Below are 17,541 nucleotides of genomic sequence, written 5' to 3' on the forward strand. Positions count from 1 at the left end.
TGCCTCTCTCTCTCTCTCTCTCTCGCGCCCCTCTCTCTCTCTCCGCGCCCCCTCTCTCTCTCTCTCTCTCTTCGCGCCCCACCCCTCTCTCTCTCTCTCCGCGCCCCTCTCTCTCTCTCTCCTCTCTCCGCCCCCTCTCTCTCTCTCTCTCTCTCTCCGCGCCCCCCCTCTCTCTCTCTCTCCCCTCTCTCTCCTCTCCTCTCTCTCACCCCTCTCTCTCTCTCTCTCTCTCCGCGCCCCCTCTCTCTCTCTCTGCTCTCTCCGCGCCTCTCTCTCTCTCTCTTCTCTCTCTCTCCGCGCCCCTCTCTCTCTCTCTCTCTCTCCGCGCCCCTCTCTCTCTCTCTCTCCGCGCCCCTCTCTCTCTCTCTCTCCGCGCCCCTCTCTCTCTCCGCAGCCCCTCTCTCTCTCTCCGCGCCCCTCTCTCTCTCTCCGCGCCCCTCTCTCTCTCTCCGCGCCCTCTCTCTCTCTCTCTCTCTCTCGCGCCCCTCTCTCTCTCTCTCTCCCCCCTCTCTCTCTCTCTCTCTCTCTCTCCGCGCCCCTCTCTCTCTCTCTCTCTCCGCGCCCCTCTCTCTCTCTCTCTCTCTCTCTCTCTCTCTTCCGCGCCCCTCTCTCTCTCTCTCTCCGCGCCCCTCTCTCTCTCTCTCCGCGCCCCCTCTCTCTCTCTCTCTCTCTCCGCGCCCCTCTCCCTCTCTCTCTCTCCGCGCCCCTCTCTCTCTCTCTCCCGCCCCCTCTCTCTCTCTCTCCGCGCCCCTCTCTCTCTCTCTCTCCGCGCCCCTCTCTCTCTCTCTCTCTCCGCGCCCCTCTCTCTCTCTCTCTCTCCGCGCCCCTCTCTCTCTCCGCGCCCCTCTCTCTCTCTCTCTCCGCGCCCCTCTCTCTCTCTCTCCGCGCCCCTCTCTCTCTCTCTCCGCGCCCCTCTCTCTCTCTCTCTCGCGCCCCTCTCTCTCTCTCTCTCTCCGCGCCCCTCTCTCTCTCTCTCTCTCTCCGCGCCCCTCTCTCTCTCTCTCTCCGCGCCTCTCTCTCTCCGCGCCCCTCTCTCTCTCTCTCTCTCCGCGCCCCTCTCTCTCTCTCTCCGCGCCCCTCTCTCTCTCTCTCTCTCTCCGCGCCCCTCTCTCTCTCTCTCTCCCCCCTCTCTCTCTCTCTTCCGCGCCCCTCTCTCTCTCTCTCCGCGCCCCCTCTCTCTCTCTCTCTCTCTCTCTCTCCGCGCCCCCTCTCTCTCTCTCTCTCTCTCCGCGCCCCTCTCTCTCTCTCCGCGCCCCTCTCTCTCCCGCGCCCCCCTCTCTCTCTCTCTCCGCGCCCCTCTCTCTCTCCCTCTCTCCGCGCCCTCATATATACCCTGTGAGGTGATACTGGGTCTGACAGTGGGTTCGATACCTGACCGTTGACCCCTGGGTTGCGCTCTCTCTCTCTGCAGAATCCACTATAAGGAGTACCTGGTGAGTCGGATCAATGCTCACTCCTTGGACCCGGCCCAGTTGTTCGAAGAGGGAGAGATGGACGTTTGTCTCAAACGCTGCGGAAAGATCCATCAGCCCAAGGGAGCGGGCGAGGACGAGGCTACCTACAGAAACAGGATGCTGCAGGTCGGGCACGGCAACGGGCAGGGGGTGGGCACGGGCACGGCGGCGGGCATGGGCACGGCACCGGGCAGGGGGTGGGCACGGGCACGGCACCGGGCAGGGGGTGGCATGGGCACGGCACCGGGCAGGGGTGGGGCATGGCACCGGGCAGGGGTGGGCATGGGCACGACAATGGGCAGGGGTGGGCACGGCACTGGGCAGGGGGTGGGCACGGGCACCGGGCAGGGTGGGCACGGCACCGGGCAGGGGTGGGCATGGACACGGCGGTGGGCACGGGCACGGCAACGGGCAGGGTTGGGGGATACAGGCAGGGCTGAAGTGGGAGAACGACAGAATGGGATTGGCGGGGAGTGTGCGCCAAGTGGGGAGAGGGCGGGCGGGTGGGTGGGGAGCTGCTCTGTGTCCTGATTCTGTGCTGGGACAGTCCGTGAGGATGAGCCTTTCCCCCCGCCCGAGCCCCCTGTAATTAAACTCCGGATTGTTTTGTGTTTCTCCCTCAGGTGATCGCGACGATTCCCTGGGAGACAAAGTGCCTCGAGTCAAGAAATGAAGAGAGAGAGAGAGAGAGAGCGGGAGAGAGAGGGACACGGAGACACATTAAAACACCACCAATAAAATGGAGTCTTGGTTTAATCTCTTATTTTAACTGTTGCACTCAACCACTCCCCCCTCACTCCAGGTACGATACAGAGCTCCCTCTCCGTTACCGGGTGTGAGCACCCACCTCTCCCGGGGACAGGTACGATACAGAGCTCCCTCTACGTTACCCGGTGTGAGCACCCACCTCTCCCGGGGACAGGTACGATACAGAGCTCCCTCTACGTTACCCGGTGTGAGCACCCACCTCTCCCGGGGACAGGTACGATACAGAGCTCCCTCTACGTTACCCGGTGTGGGCACCCACCTCTCCCGGGGACAGGTACGATACAGAGCTCCCTCTACGTTACCCGGTGTGAGCACCCACCTCTCCCGGGGACAGGGACAATACAGAGCTCCCTCGACGTTACCCGGTGTGGGCACCCACCTCGCCCGGGGACCGGTACGATACAGAGCTCCCTCTACGTTACCCGGTGTGAGCACCCACCTCTCCCGGGGACAGGTTACGATACAGAGCTCCCTCTACGTTACCCGGTGTGAGCACCGAGCTCTCGCGGGGACAGGTACGATACAGAGCTCCCTCTACGTTACCCGGTGTGGGCACCCACCTCTCCCGGGGACAGGTACGATACAGAGCTCCCTCTACGTTACCCGGTGTGGGCACCGAGCTCTCCCGGGGACAGGTACGATACAGAGCTCCCTCTACGTTACCCGGTGTGGGCACCCACCTCTCCGGGGACAGGTACGATACAGAGCTCCCTCTACGTACCCAGTGTGAGCACCAAGCTCTCCCGGGGACTGGTACGATGCAGAGCTCCCTCTACGTTACCCGGTGTGGGCACCGAGCTCTCCCGGGGACAGGTACGATACAGAGCTCCCTCTACGTTATCCGGTGTGGGCACCGAGCTCTCCCGGGGACAGGTACGATACAGAGCTCCCTCTACGTTACCCGGTGTGAGCACCGAGCTCTCCCGGGGACAGGTACGATACAGAGCTCCCTCTACGTTACCCGGTGTGGGCACCCACCTCTCCCGGGGACAGGTACGATACAGAGCTCCCTCGACGTTACCCGGTGTGGGCACCCACCTCTCCCGGGGACAGGTACGATACAGAGCTCCCTCTACGTTACCCAGTGTGAGCACCAAGCTCTCCCGGGGACTGGTACGATGCAGAGCTCCCTCTACGTTACCCGGTGTGGCCACTCAGCTCTCCCGGGGACAGGTACGATACAGAGCTCCCTCTACGTTACCCGGTGTGAGCACCGAGCTCTCCCGGCGACAGGTACGATACAGAGCTCCCTCTACGTTACCCGGTGTGAGCACCGAGCTCTCCCGGGGACAGGTACGATACAGAGCTCCCTCTACGTTACCCGGTGTGGGCACCCACCTCTCCCGGGGACAGGTACGATACAGAGCTCCCTCGACGTTACCCGGTGTGGGCACCCACCTCTCCCGGGGACAGGTACGATACAGAGCTCCCTCTACGTTACCCGGTGTGGGCACCGAGCTCTCCCGGGGACAGGTACGATACAGAGCTCCCTCTACGTTACCCGGTGTGGGCACCCACCTCTCCCGGGGACAGGTACGATACAGAGCTCCCTCTACGTTACCCAGTGTGAGCACCAAGCTCTCCCGGGGACTGGTACGATGCAGAGCTCCCTCTACGTTACCCGGTGTGGGCACCCACCTCTCCCGGGGACAGGTACGATACAGAGCTCCCTCTACGTTACCCGGTGTGGGCACCGAGCTCTCCCGGGGACAGGTACGATACAGAGCTCCCTCTACGTTACCCGGTGTGGGCACCCACCTCTCCCGGGGACAGGTACGATACAGAGCTCCCTCTACGTTACCCAGTGTGAGCACCAAGCTCTCCCGGGGACTGGTACGATGCAGAGCTCCCTCTACGTTACCCGGTGTGGGCACCGAGCTCTCCCGGGGACAGGTACGATACAGAGCTCCCTCTACGTTATCCGGTGTGGGCACCGAGCTCTCCCGGGGACAGGTACGATACAGAGCTCCCTCTACGTTACCCGGTGTGAGCACCGAGCTCTCCCGGGGACAGGTACGATACAGAGCTCCCTCTACGTTACCCGGTGTGGGCACCCACCTCTCCCGGGGACAGGTACGATACAGAGCTCCCTCGACGTTACCCGGTGTGGGCACCCACCTCTCCCGGGGACAGGTACGATACAGAGCTCCCTCTACGTTACCCAGTGTGAGCACCAAGCTCTCCCGGGGACTGGTACGATGCAGAGCTCCCTCTACGTTACCCGGTGTGGCCACTCAGCTCTCCCGGGGACAGGTACGATACAGAGCTCCCTCTACGTTACCCGGTGTGAGCACCGAGCTCTCCCGGCGACAGGTACGATACAGAGCTCCCTCTACGTTACCCGGTGTGAGCACCGAGCTCTCCCGGGGACAGGTACGATACAGAGCTCCCTCTACGTTACCCGGTGTGGGCACCCACCTCTCCCGGGGACAGGTACGATACAGAGCTCCCTCGACGTTACCCGGTGTGGGCACCCACCTCTCCCGGGGACAGGTACGATACAGAGCTCCCTCTACGTTACCCGGTGTGAGCACCGAGCTCTCCCGGGGACAGGTACGATACAGAGCTCCCTCTACGTTACCCGGTGTGAGCACCGAGCTCTCCCGGGGACAGGTACGATACAGAGCTCCCTCTACGTTACCCGGTGTGGGCACCCACCTCTCCCGGGGACGGGTACGATACAGAGCTCCCTCTACGTTACCCGGTGTGGGCACTGAGCTCTCCCGGGGACGGGTACGATACAGAGCTCCCTCTACGTTACCCGGTGTGAGCACCCACCTCTCCCGGGGACAGGTTCGATACAGAGCTCCCTCTACGTTACCCGGTGTGGGCACCCACCTCTCCCGGGGACAGGTACGATACAGAGCTCCCTCTACGTTACCGGGTGTGAGCACCCACCTCTCCCGGGGACAGGTACGATACAGAGCTCCCTCTACGTTACCCGGTGTGAGCACCCACCTCTCCCGGGGACAGGTACGATACAGAGCTCCCTCTACGTTACCCGGTGTGGGCACCCACCTCTCCCGGGGACGGGTACGATCCAGAGCTCCCTCTACATTACCCGGTGTGGGCACCCACCTCTCCCGGGGACAGGTACGATCCAGAGCTCCCTCTCCATTACCCGGTGTGAGCACCGAGCTCTCCCGGGGACAGGTACGATCCAGAGCTCCCTCTACATTACCCGGTGTGGGCACTGAGCTCTCCCGGGGACAGGTACGATCCAGAGCTCCCTCTACGTTACCCGGTGTGAGCACTGAGCTGCGATCAGCCAGCTCTGCACAGCCCGGGGAAGGGCGGTTGTAACCTGCCCTGTTCTTGCTCGGTTTTCTGTGTTTTCGGTGTGATCTTTGTTGACTCCTCCTCTCAGCTGACGGTCGAAGGTTTTCGAGGTCCTTGGGTTGACACTTGTGCTGGAATTTATGGCGCAGCGACTGCAGTGAAAATGTTCCCCGACAGCCAGGGACTGAACTGAAGCCTCGTGTGGAGGACAGAAGCAGCGGTGAGTGAAGGCACAAGGGTCCTGACAACAAGGTCCCTCACAGGCACAGCCTGCATTGGGACAGGGTCCTGAGTGTGGTCAGAGGGTCAGACACTGGACTATCACCGTCTGGCACCTGGGGTCAAGTGCAGTGAGGGGTGTGGGATATATCAGAGTGTTACAGTGAGGGGTGTGGGGTATAACAGAGTGTTACAGTGAGGGGTGTGGGATATATCAGAGTGTTACAGTGAGGGGTGTGGGATATATCAGAGTGTTACAGTGAGGGGTGTGGGGTATATCAGAGTGTTACAGTGAGGGGTGTGGGATATATCAGTGTGTTACAGTGAGGGGTGTGGGGTATATCAGAGTGTTACAGTGAGGGGTGTGGGATATATCAGAGTGTTACAGTGAGGGGTGTGGGATATATCAGAGTGTTACAGTGAGGGGTGTGGGATATATCAGAGTGTTACAGTGAGGGGTGTGGGATATATCAGAGTGTTACAGTGAGGGGTGTGGGATATATCAGAGTGTTACAGTGAGGGGTGTGGGGTATATCAGAGTGTTACAGTGAGGGGTGTGGGATATATCAGAGTGTTACAGTGAGGGGTGTGGGATATATCAGTGTTACAGTGAGGGGTGTGGGGTATATCAGAGTGTTACAGTGAGGGGTGTGGGATATATCAGTGTTACGGCGAGGGGTGTGGGGTATATCAGAGTGTTACAGTGAGGGGTGTGGGGTATAACAGAGTGTTACAGTGAGGGGTGTGGGATATATCAGATTTACAGTGAGGGGTGTGGGATATATCAGAGTGTTACAGTGAGGGGTGTGGGGTATATCAGAGTGTTACAGTGAGGGGTGTGGGATATATCAGAGTGTTACAGTGAGGGGTGTGGGGTATATCAGAGTGTTACAGTGAGGGGTGTGGGGTATATCAGAGTGTTACAGTGAGGGGTGTGGGGTATATCAGAGTGTTACAGTGAGGATGGGGTAAACATCCCCATCCTCAATGATGGCAGAGTCCAGCACGTGAGTGCAAAAGACAAGGCTGAAGCGTTTGCAACCATCTTCAGCCAGAAGTGCCGAGTGGATGATCCATCTCAGCCTCCTCCCGAAATCCCCACCATCACAGAAGCCAATCTTCAGCCAATTCGATTCACTCCACGTGATATCAAGAAATGGCTGAGTGCACTGGATACACCAAAGGCTATGGGCCCTGACAACATCCCGGCTGTAGTGCTGAAGACTTGTGCTCCAGAACTAGCTGTGCCTCTAGCCAAGCTGTTCCAGTACAGCTACAACACTGGCATCTACCCGACAATGTGGAAAATTGCCCAGGTATATCCTGAACACAAAAAGCAGGACAAATCCAATCCGGCCAATTACCGCCCCATTAGTCTAATCTCAATCATCAGCAAAGTGATGGAAGGTGTTGTCGACAGTGCTATCAAGCGGCACTTACGCACCAATAACCTGCTCACCGATGCTCAGTTTGGGTTCCGCCAGGACCACTCGGCTCCAGACCTCATTACAGCCTTGGTCCAAACATGGACAAAAGAGCTGAATTCCAGAGGTGAGGTGAGAGTGACTGCCCTTGACATCAAGGCAGCATTTGACCGAGTGTGGCACCAAGGAGCCCCAGTAAAATTGAAGTCAATGGGAATCAGGGGGAAAACTCTCCAGTGGCTGGAGTCATACCTAGCACAAAGGAAGATGGTAGTGGTTGTTGGAGGCCAATCATCTCAGCCCCAGGACATTGCTGCAGGAGTTCCTCAGGGCAGTGTCCGAGGCCCAACCATCTTCAGCTGCTTCATCAATGACCTTCCCTCCATCATGAGGTCAGAAATGGGGATGTTCGCTGATAATTGCACAGTGTTCAGTTCCATTTGCAACCCCTCAAATAATGAAGCAGTCCGAGCCTGCATGCAGCAAGACCTGGACAACATCCAGGCTTGGGCTCATAAGTGGCAAGCAACATTCGTGCCAGGCAATGACCATCTCCAACAAGAGACAGTCTAACCACCTCCCCTTAACATTCAATGGCATTACTATCGCCAAATCCCCCACCATCAACATCCTGGGGGTCTCCATTGACCAGAAACTTAACTGGACCAGCCATATAAATACTGTGGCTACAAGAGCAGGTCAGAGGCTGGGTATTCTGCGGCGAGTGACTCACCTCCTGACTCCCCAAAGCCTTTCCACCATCTACAAGACACAAGTCAGGAGTGTGATGGAATACTCTCCACTTGCCTGGATGAGTGCAGCTCCAACAACACTCAAGAAGCTCGACAACATCCAGGACAAAGCAGCCCGCTTGATTGGCACCCCATCCACCACCCTAAACATTCACTCCCTTCACCACCGGCGCACCGTGGCTGCAGTGTGTACCATCCACAGGATGCACTGCAGCAACTCGCCAAGGTTTCTTCGACAGCACCTCCCAAACCAGCGACCTCTACCACCTAGAAGGACAAGGGCAGCAGGCACATGGGAACAACACCACCTGCACGTTCCCCTCCAAGTCACACACCATCCCGACTTGGAAATATATCGGCCGTTCCTTCATCGTCGCTGGGTCAAAATCCTGGAACTCCCTAACAGCACTGTGGGAGAACCTTCACCACACGGACTGCAAGAAGGCGGCTCACCACCACCTTCTCAAGGAGCAATTAGGGATGGGCAATAAATGCCGGCCTCACCAGCGACGCCCACATCCCATGAACGAATAATAAAAAAATCAGAGTGTTACAGTGAGGGTTGAGGGATATATCAGAGTGTTACAGTGAGGGGTGAGGGATATATCAGAGTGTTACAGTGAGGGGTGTGGGATATATCAGGGTGTTACAGTGAGGGGTGTGGAGTATATCAGAGTGTTACAGTGAGGGGTTTGGGATATATCAGTGTGTTACAGTGAGGGGTGTGGGATATATCAGTGTGTTACAGTGAGGGGTGTGGGGTATATCAATGTGTTACAGTGAGGGGTGTGGGATATATCAGTGTGTTACAGTGAGGGGTGTGGGATATATCAGGGTGTTACAGTGAGGGGTGTGGAGTATATCAGAGTGTTACAGTGAGGGGTTTGGGATATATCAGTGTGTTACAGTGAGGGGTGTGGGATATATCAGTGTGTTACAGTGAGGGGTGTGGGGTATATCAATGTGTTACAGTGAGGGGTGTGGGATATATCAGTGTGTTACAGTGAGGGGTGTGGGATGTATCAGAGTGTTACAGTGAGGGGTGTGGGGTATATCAGAGTGTTACAGTGAGGGGTGTGGGGTATATCAGAGTGTTACAGTGAGGGGTGTGGGGTATATCAGAGTGTTACAGTGAGGGGTGTGGGATATATCAGAGTGTTACAGTGAGGGGTGTGGGGTATATCAGTGTTACGGCGAGGGGTGTGGGATATATCAGTGTTACGGCGAGGGGTGTGGGGTATATCAGAGTGTTACAGTGAGGGGTGTGGGGTATATCAGATTTACAGTGAGGGGTGTGGGGTATATCAGTGTGTTAGTGTGAGGGGTGTGGGGTATATCAGATTTACAGTGAGGGGTGTGGGATATATCAGGGTGTTACGGTGAGGGGTGTGGGATATATCAGAGTGTTACAGTGAGGGGTGTGGGATATATCAGAGTGTTACAGTGAGGGGTGTGGGGTATATCAGAGTGTTACAGTGAGGGGTGTGGGATATATCAGATTTACAGTGAGGGGTGTGGGATATATCAGGGTGTTACGGTGAGGGGTGTGGGGTATATCAGAGTGTTACAGTGAGGGGTGTGGGATATATCAGATTTACAGTGAGGGGTGTGGGATATATCAGAGTGTTACAGTGAGGGGTGTGGGGTATATCAGAGTGTTACAGTGAGGGGTGTGGGGTATATCAGAGTGTTACAGTGAGGATGGGGTAAACATCCCCATCCTCAATGATGGCAGAGTCCAGCACGTGAGTGCAAAAGACAAGGCTGAAGCGTTTGCAACCATCTTCAGCCAGAAGTGCCGAGTGGATGATCCATCTCAGCCTCCTCCCGAAATCCCCACCATCACAGAAGCCAATCTTCAGCCAATTCGATTCACTCCACGTGATATCAAGAAATGGCTGAGTGCACTGGATACACCAAAGGCTATGGGCCCTGACAACATCCCGGCTGTAGTGCTGAAGACTTGTGCTCCAGAACTAGCTGTGCCTCTAGCCAAGCTGTTCCAGTACAGCTACAACACTGGCATCTACCCGACAATGTGGAAAATTGCCCAGGTATATCCTGAACACAAAAAGCAGGACAAATCCAATCCGGCCAATTACCGCCCCATTAGTCTACTCTCAATCATCAGCAAAGTGATGGAAGGTGTTGTCGACAGTGCTATCAAGCGGCACTTACGCACCAATAACCTGCTCACCGATGCTCAGTTTGGGTTCCGCCAGGACCACTCGGCTCCAGACCTCATTACAGCCTTGGTCCAAACATGGACAAAAGAGCTGAATTCCAGAGGTGAGGTGAGAGTGACTGCCCTTGACATCAAGGCAGCATTTGACCGAGTGTGGCACCAAGGAGCCCCAGTAAAATTGAAGTCAATGGGAATCAGGGGGAAAACTCTCCAGTGGCTGGAGTCATACCTAGCACAAAGGAAGATGGTAGTGGTTGTTGGAGGCCAATCATCTCAGCCCCAGGACATTGCTGCAGGAGTTCCTCAGGGCAGTGTCCTAGGCCCAACCATCTTCAGCTGCTTCATCAATGACCTTCCCTCCATCATGAGGTCAGAAATGGGGATGTTCGCTGATAATTGCACAGTGTTCAGTTCCATTTGCAACCCCTCAAATAATGAAGCAGTCCGAGCCCGCATGCAGCAAGACCTGGACAACATCCAGGCTTGGGCTCATAAGTGGCAAGCAACATTCGTGCCAGGCAATGACCATCTCCAACAAGAGACAGTCTAACCACCTCCCCTTAACATTCAATGGCATTACTATCGCCAAATCCCCCACCATCAACATCCTGGGGGTCTCCATTGACCAGAAACTTAACTGGACCAGCCATATAAATACTGTGGCTACAAGAGCAGGTCAGAGGCTGGGTATTCTGCGGCGAGTGACTCACCTCCTGACTCCCCAAAGCCTTTCCACCATCTACAAGACACAAGTCAGGAGTGTGATGGAATACTCTCCACTTGCCTGGATGAGTGCAGCTCCAACAACACTCAAGAAGCTCGACAACATCCAGGACAAAGCAGCCCGCTTGATTGGCACCCCATCCACCACCCTAAACATTCACTCCCTTCACCACCGGCGCACCGTGGCTGCAGTGTGTACCATCCACAGGATGCACTGCAGCAACTCGCCAAGGCTTCTTCGACAGCACCTCCCAAACCAGCGACCTCTACCACCTAGAAGGACAAGGGCAGCAGGCACATGGGAACAACACCACCTGCACGTTCCCCTCCAAGTCACACACCATCCCGACTTGGAAATATATCGGCCGTTCCTTCATCGTCGCTGGGTCAAAATCCTGGAACTCCCTTCCTAACAGCACTGTGGGAGAACCTTCACCACACGGACTGCAAGAAGGCGGCTCACCACCACCTTCTCAAGGAGCAATTAGGGATGGGGAATAAATGCCGGCCTCGCCAGCGACGCCCACATCCCATGAACGAATAATAAAAAAATCAGAGTGTTACAGTGAGGGGTGTGGGATATATCAGAGTGTTACAGTGAGGGGTGTGGGATATATCAGAGTGTTACAGTGAGGGGTGTGAGATATATCAGAGTGTTACAGTGAGGGGTGAGGGATATATCAGAGTGTTACAGTGAGGGGTGAGGGATATATCAGAGTGTTACAGTGAGGGGTGTGGGATATATCAGGGTGTTACAGTGAGGGGTGTGGAATATATCAGAGTGTTACAGTGAGGGGTTTGGGATATATCAGAGTGTTACAGTGAGGGGTGTGGGATATATCAGAGTGTTACAGTGAGGGGTGTGGGATATATCAGGGTGTTACGGTGAGGGGTGTGGGATATATCAGAGTGTTACAGTGAGGGGTGTGGGATATATCAGAGTGTTACAGTGAGGGGTGTGGGATATATCAATGTGTTACAGTGAGGGGTGTGGGATATATCAGTGTGTTACAGTGAGGGGTGTGGGGTATATCAATGTGTTACAGTGAGGGGTGTGGGATATATCAGTGTGTTACAGTGAGGGGTGCGGGATGTATCAGAGTGTTACAGTGAGGGGTGTGGGGTATATCAGAGTGTTACAGTGAGGGGTGTGGGGTATATCAGAGTGTTACAGTGAGGGGTGTGGGGTATATCAGAGTGTTACAGTGAGGGGTGTGGGATGTATCAGAGTGTTACAGTGAGGGGTGTGGGATATATCAGAGTGTTACAGTGAGGGGTGTGGGGTATATCAGAGTGTTACAGTGAGGGGTGTGGGATATATCAGAGTGTTACAGTGAGGGGTGTGGGGTATATCAGAGTGTTACAGTGAGGGGTGTGGGGTATATCAGAGTGTTACAGTGAGGGGTGTGGGGTATATCAGAGTGTTACAGTGAGGGGTGTGGGATGTATCAGAGTGTTACAGTGATGGGTGTGGGGTATATCAGAGTGTTACAGTGAGGGGTGTGGGATGTATCAGAGTGTTACAGTGAGGGGTGTGGGGTATATCAGAGTGTTACAGTGAGGGGTGTGGGGTATATCAGAGTGTTACAGTGAGGGGTGTGGGGTATATCAGAGTGTTACAGTGAGGGGTGTGGGGTATATCAGAGTGTTACAGTGAGGGGTGTGGGGTATATCAGAGTGTTACAGTGAGGGGTGTGGGATATATCAGAGTGTTACAGTGAGGGGTGTGGGGTATATCAGAGTGTTACAGTGAGGGGTGTGGGATATATCAGAGTGTTACAGTGAGGGGTGTGGGGTATATCAGAGTGTTACAGTGAGGGGTGTGGGGTATATCAGAGTGTTACAGTGAGGGGTGTGGGGTATATCAGAGTGTTACAGTGAGGGGTGTGGGGTATATCAGAGTGTTACAGTGAGGGGTGTGGGGTATATCAGAGTGTTACAGTGAGGGGTGTGGGGTATATCAGAGTGTTACAGTGAGGGGTGTGGGGTATATCAGAGTGTTACAGTGAGGGGTGTGGGGTGTATTAGAGTGTTACAGTGAGGGGTGTGGGATATATCAGAGTGTTACAGTGAGGGGAGTGGGATATATCAGAGTGTTACAGTGAGGGGTGTGGGGTATATCAGAGTGTTACAGTGAGGGGTGTGGGATATATCAGAGTGTTACAGTGAGAGGTGTGGGATATATCAGGGTGTTAAAGTGAGGGGTGTGGGATATATCAGAGTGTTACAGTGAGGGGTGTGGGGTATATCAGAGTGTTACAGTGAGGGGTGTGGGGTATATCAGAGTGTTACAGTGAGGGGTGTGGGATATATCAGAATGTTACAGTGAGGGGTGTGGGGTATATCAGAGTGTTACAGTGAGGGGTGTGAGATATATCAGAGTGTTACAGTGAGGGGTGTGGGGTCTTTCAGAGTGTTACAGTGAGGGGTGTGGGATATATCAGAGTGTTACAGTGAGGGGTGTGGGGTATATCAGAGTGTTACAGTGAGGGGTGTGGGATATATCAGAGTGTTACAGTGAGGGGTGTGGGGTATATCAGAGTGTTACAGTGAGGGGTGTGGGATATATCAGAGTGTTACAGTGAGGGGTGTGGGATATATCAGGGTGTTACAGTGAGGGGTGTGGGATATATCAGAGTGTTACAGTGAGGGGTGTGGGATATATCAGTGTGTTACAGTGAGGGGTGTGGGATGTATCAGATTGTTACAGTGAGGGGTGTGGGATATATCAGAGTGTTACAGTGAGGGGTGTGGGATATATCAGAGTGTTACAGTGAGGGGTGTGGGATATATCAGTGTGTTACAGTGAGGGGTGTGGGATGTATCAGATTGTTACAGTGAGGGGTGTGGGATGTATCGCTAAACTTCCTCTGACCCTTTTTAATTGTGAGCATTTCCGAGAAACAGATTTGTGAGTGAGATGTTGACAGCAGATTGTTTGAGGTCTCCGGGGAGTTATTTAACCCGGGGGTGTTTCGATACATTCAAACAACAAAATGACTGATGTTAATCCCTCTCCCTCACACTGTCACTCAGTAACCCCTCTCCCCCAGCGCCCTGTGTTACTGACTGTATCTCTACTGATGTTAATCCCTCTCCCTCACACTGTCACTCAGTAACCCCTCTCCCCCAGCGCCCTGTGTTACTGACTGTATCTCTCCTGATGTTAATCCCTCTCCCTCACACTGTCACTCAGTAACCCCTCTCCCCCAGCGCCCTGTGTTACTGACTGTATCTCTACTGATGTTAATCCCTCTCCCTCACACTGTCACTCAGTAACCCCTCTCCCCCCAGCGCCCTGTGTTACTGACTGTATCTCTACTGTTGTTAATCCCTCTCCCTCACACTGTCACTCAGTAACCCCTCTCCCCCCAGCGCCCTGTGTTACTGACTGTATCTCTACTGATGTTAATCCCCCTCCCTCACACTGTCACTCAGTAACCCCTCTCCCCCCAGCGCCCTGTGTTACTGACTGTATCTCTACTGATGTTAATCCCTCTCCCTCACACTGTCACTCAGTAACCCCTCTCCCCCAGCGCCCTGTGTTACTGACTGTATCTCTACTGATGTTAATCCCTCTCCCTCACACTGTCTCTCAGTAACCCCTCTCTCCCCAGCACCCTGTGTTACTGACTGTATCTCTACTGATGTTAATCCCTCTCCCTCACACTGTCACTCAGTAACCCCTCTCCCCCCAGCGCCCTGTGTTACTGAGTGTACCTGAACACGTCTTGTGTTATTGTATTGTTTTGCCATGCTGTTTACAGTGAGCTTCACTGAGAGAGTGACGAACAGTCTAAATATGTCCCTCTCGTCACAGAAACGCCCTCGGTTTGTGCCTGAGAGAGTGTGGATTCTCTGTGTAATTATTTATACGTGTGGGCCCAGTCAACCGTGAGTATGCTGGAGAGTTTCACCTGTGCCTGGTCTGGCCGGTTTCATTCCTGGAGTCCGGGGCGGAGTTCTCCAGGGTTAACTCTGTCCGCACGCTGGGGTTTCTCGCTCAGTGCGAGGGAGGGGCCGAAGAGGGGGCGGGTACTCTCTCCATCCGCCCCTCCATATCCCTCAATTCCACCTACCCACCTTCTCCCCGTATCCCTCAATCCCACCTTCTCCCTGTATCCCTCAATCCCACCTACCCACCTTCTCCCCGTATCCCTCAATCCCACCTTCTCCCTGTATCCCTCAATCCCACCTACCCACCTTCTCCCCGTATCCCTCAATCCCACCTTCTCCCTTTATCCCTCAATCCCACCTACCCACCTTCTCCCCGTATCCCTCAATCCCACCTACCCACCTTCTCCCCGTATCCCTCAATCCCACCTACCCCCCTTCTCACCATATCCCTTAACCCCGTATCGAACCCGTGCTGTACCTGCCCTGGGAGTGTTTGATGGGACGGTGTAGAGGGAGCTTTACTCTGTATCTAACCCTGTACCTGCCCTGGGAGTGTTTGACGGGACAGTGTAGAGGGAGCTTTACTCTGTATCTAACCCTGTACCTGTCCTGGGAGTGTTTGATGGGACAGTGTAGAGGGAGCTTTACTCTGTATCTAACCCTGTACCTGCCTTGGGAGTGTTTGATGGGACAGTGTAGAGGGAGCTTTACTCTGTATCTAACCCTGTACCTGCCCTGGGAGTGTTTGATGGGACAGTGTAGAGGAAGCTTTACTCTGTATCTAACCCTGTACCTGCCCTGGGAGTGTTTGATGGGACAGTGTAGAGGGAGCTTTACTCTGTATCTAACCCTGTACCTGCCCTGGGAGTGTTTGATGGGACAGTGTAGAGGGAGCTTTACTCTGTATCTAACCCGTGCTGTACCTGCCCTGGGAGTGTTTGATGGGACAGTATAGAGGGAGCTTTACTCTGTATCTGACCCTGTACCTGCCCTGGGAGTGTTTGATGGGACAGTGTAGAGGGAGCTTTACTCTGTATCTCACCCTGTACCTGCCCTGGGAGTGTTTGATGGGACAGTGTAGAGGGAGCTTTACTCTGTATCTAACCCGTGCTGTAACTTCCCTGGGAGTGTTTGATGGGACAGTGTAGAGGGAGCTTTACTCTGTATCTAACCCGTGCTGTACCTGCCCTGGGAGTGTTTGATGGGACAGTGTAGAGGGAGCTTTACTCTGTATCTAACCCTGTACCTGCCCTGGGAGTGTTTGACGGGACAGTGTAGAGGGAGCTTTACTCTGAATCTAACCCGTGCTGTACCTGCCCTGGGAGTGTTTGATGGGACAGTGTAGAGGGAGCTTTACTCTGTATCTAACCCGTGCTGCACCTGCCCTGGGAGTGTTTGATGTGACAGTGTAGAGGGAGCTTTACTCTGTATCTAACCCGTGCTGTACCTGCCCTGGGAGTGTTTGACGGGACAGTGTAGAGGGAGCTTTACTCTGTATCTAACCCGTGCTGTACCTGCCCTGGGAGTGTTTGACGGGACAGTGTAGAGTGAGCTTTACTCTGTATCTAACCCATGCTGTACCTGCCCTGGGAGTGTTTGATGGGACAGTGTAGAGGGAGCTTTACTCTGTATCTAACCCTGTACCTGCCCTGGGAGTGTTTGATGGGACAGTGTAGAGGGAGCTTTACTCTGTATCTAACCCTGTACCTGCCCTGGGAGTGTTTGATTGGACAGTGTCGAGGGAGCTTTACTCTGTATCTAACCCTGTACCTGCCCTGGGAGTGTTTGATGGGACAGTGTGGAGGGAGCTTTACTCTGTATCTAACCCTGTACCTGCCCTGGGAGTGTTTGATGGGACAGTGTAGAGGGAGCTTTACTCTGTATGTAACCCGTGCTGTACCTGCCCTGGGAGTGTTTGATGGGACAGTGTAGAGGGAGCTTTACTCTGTATCTCACCCGTGCTGTACCTTCCCTGGGAGTGTTTGATGGGACAGTATAGAGGGAGCTTTACTCTGTATCTAACCCTGTATCTGCCCTGAGAGTGTTTGATGGGACAGTGTAGAGGGAGCTTTACTCTGTATCTAACCCTGTATCTGCCCTGAGAGTGTTTGATGGGACAGTGTAGAGGGAGCTTTACTCTGTATCTCACCCGTGCTGTACCTGCCCTGGGAGTGTTTGATGGGACAGTGTAGAGGGAGCTTTACTCTGTATGTAACCCGTGCTGTACCTGCCCTGGGAGTGTTTGATGGGACAGTGTAGAGGGAGCTTTACTCTGTATCTCACCCGTGCTGTACCTTCCCTGGGAGTGTTTGATGGGACAGTATAGAGGGAGCTTTACTCTGTATCTAACCCTGTATCTGCCCTGAGAGTGTTTGATGGGACAGTGTAGAGGGAGCTTTACTCTGTATCTAACCCTGTATCTGCCCTGAGAGTGTTTGATGGGACAGTGTAGAGGGAGCTTTACTCTGTATCTCACCCGTGCTGTACCTGCCCTGGGAGTGTTTGATGGGACAGTGTAGAGGGAGCTTTACTCTGTATCTAACCCGTGCTGTACCTGCCCTGGGAGTGTTTGATGGGACAGTGTAGAGGGAGCTTTACTCTGTATCTCACCCGTGCTGTACCTTCCCTGGGAGTGTTTGATGGGACAGTATAGAGGGAGCTTTACTCTGTATCTAACCCTGTATCTGCCCTGAGAGTGTTTGATGGGACAGTGTAGAGGGAGCTTTACTCTGTATCTAACCCTGTATCTGCCCTGAGAGTGTTTGATGGGACAGTGTAGAGGGAGCTTTACTCTGTATCTCACCCGTGCTGTACCTGCCCTGGGAGTGTTTGATGGGACA

General features: G+C 54.6%; 1 long non-coding RNA gene across 1 annotated transcript; it reads left to right on the top strand.

The window, feature by feature from the left end:
• The first annotated feature begins 1,394 nt into the window (after positions 1-1,394).
• Positions 1,395-2,198, top strand: LOC137315675 (uncharacterized). The gene is made up of 2 exons (XR_010961456.1): positions 1,395-1,580; positions 2,078-2,198. It is a non-coding gene; the product is annotated as an uncharacterized lncRNA (long non-coding RNA).
• The last annotated feature ends 15,343 nt before the right edge of the window (positions 2,199-17,541 follow it).

Source organism: Heptranchias perlo, unplaced genomic scaffold (assembly GCF_035084215.1).
Source record: "Heptranchias perlo isolate sHepPer1 unplaced genomic scaffold, sHepPer1.hap1 HAP1_SCAFFOLD_556, whole genome shotgun sequence".
Classification (NCBI taxonomy): domain Eukaryota; kingdom Metazoa; phylum Chordata; class Chondrichthyes; order Hexanchiformes; family Hexanchidae; genus Heptranchias; species Heptranchias perlo.